Here is a 2222-nt window from a genome sequence, read left to right as displayed (position 1 = left end):
TTCAGTTGAGGATACTAGGGCTTAAGGAAGTTACAGAAATCCCCTAAGATCCCACAGCTAGAGAGTAAAATAGGAACCAAGAGCTGAGCCTGTGCAGGTCTGACACCAAAGCCCATTCCACTCAGCCGCCTAACCCCATGGCAGAAACCACCAGAAACTGCGCTTTAGCAATAACTCAGCTCCCGGCTTTCTAAGAGAAAGAGGTGAAGGGACCAAGTGGGGTTGTGAAGTGCTAGAACTGGGATGGAATTTCAGAACCAAGCCCAGGGCTGCAGACGGCGAAAACTGGCCCCGGCAAGTGAGCTGGGTGCCCTGCAGTGGCACCCCACCTTCTGCATATGCTCCTAGCCAGACGCGCCCTGGAGAAGGGTTTTTATTCTCTTTCTGGTTCTTGCCTCCAAGAAGGGTTAACCCATTAGCAGAGAGGGGACCCGCATCTATGAAAACACCTACACAGGCTTTTCTCAAGTTTCAATTCCTGTAAATACCAAAAATCCTGTAAGAGTTTAATTGCCAGTGTTTCATGTATTAAGCTGGGTGATAAATACTCCTGCTATTTCTGTTAATGCCACCACTAATACTACTCTACTGGTTAAGGTTTTCTGATAGATCTAACTCCATTGTCTTCCAGTGGACCTGTCATCTCCCAGGGTGTGATGGAGCTTTGGAGAGAGGTTTGTGAGTGTTGATGACAATTTACAATAAGCAAGTTTTACTGCTTTTTATGGCTTCCCAAGTGGCTCAGTGGTAAAGAATCCGTCTGCAAATGCAGGAGATGTAAGTTCCATCCCTGGGTCAGGAAGATGCCCTGGAAGAGGAAATGCAACCTACTCCAGTATTCTTGCCTGGAGAATCCCATGGACAGAGGAGCCTGGCTGGCTACAGTCCATGGAGTCTCAAATAGTTGGGCACAACTGAATGTGCACACACACACACATACACACTTGCTTTTTATGTTCAGAATTACAAAGTTCACATTTTTAATTGGTACTGTAATATTTGAACACATTATCTTTAAATTATCACTGTTATTTAGTTAAAGCTGGATGTTCTAACTATAAACCAATAGGTACTTAACGTTAACTTACATCAGGACTTTCTGTACACTGTTTGCCTCAAACTGATTTTTAAATAAACTTCATAGATTTCAAAGGACAGACCACATACATGTGTGCGTGATCCAATTGCTGCTGGGTAGCCCCAGAGATATTTTTTAACCAGCACACATCTGTCCAGATTAGTGTGTTTGCTTTTGTTTTGGATTTCAAACACAAGCTATTTGTTGCTAAATTGAATGGGTAAAATGTACGAATAATAATTGACAAAGCATTCATGGCTATAGTCGAAGTAAAAATCCTTTGGAAACGCAATAAAACAATTGGATGCACCAGAACTGTTGTGAAACAGTTGAATCTCTCAAAGGTATTGGAAGGGCTGTCACATCTGGTATGTTGCCCTGTGTCTAAAATAAATTTCATCAGCTTTTCTTTGCCCGAGGGCTGATTTTAACTAAAAACATTTTGGATCCATACAAGTTGCAATAAAATGCAAGTGGTCATTGAGGCTGATACAGTCCCAGGGCTGCAGCTAAAGGCTAAAGCGGAGTCAATCCCACCAGGCCTTACAGGCAACATTCAATTGACGTTTTAAGGAATTTAAGGCTAAGAAATCAGAAATCCTTTCTGGTTTGGGTGTAAATTCTATGTGCTGAAATAAGTACATTGTCCTATTGGAGTTTTTTTTTTTTTTTTCCATTAAAACCATCACAATAAGGAATATGCTAAATCACTTCAGTCGTGTCTGACTCTGTGCAACCCCATAAACAGCAGCCCACAAGGCTCCCCAGTCCCTGGGGTTCTGCAGGCAAGAACACTGGAGTGGGTTGCCATTTCCTTCTCCAATGCATGAAAGTGAAAAGTGATAGTGAAGACGCTCAGTCGTGTCCAACTCTCAGCGACCCCATGGACTGCAGCCCACCAGGCTCCTCCGTCCATGGGATTTTCCAGGCAAGAGTACTGGAGTGGGGTGCCATTGCCTTCTCCAAATAAGGAATATAGCTCTGCTGAATTCTTAAGAAACTTCAAACTCTAGTTATTTCTGCATTTTTCTTTTTTTTTGGCCCACAGAGCAGTGTGCAGAACTTTCCTGACCAAGGATGGAACTTGTGCCCCTGTGTTGGAAGCAAAGTTTTAACCATTGGCTCACCAAGGAAGTCCTTCAAA

Source organism: Ovis aries, chromosome 10 (genome assembly GCF_016772045.2).
Source record: "Ovis aries strain OAR_USU_Benz2616 breed Rambouillet chromosome 10, ARS-UI_Ramb_v3.0, whole genome shotgun sequence".
NCBI classification, from domain to species: Eukaryota; Metazoa; Chordata; class Mammalia; order Artiodactyla; family Bovidae; genus Ovis; species Ovis aries.
Note: the sequence above shows the minus strand (reverse complement) of the source record.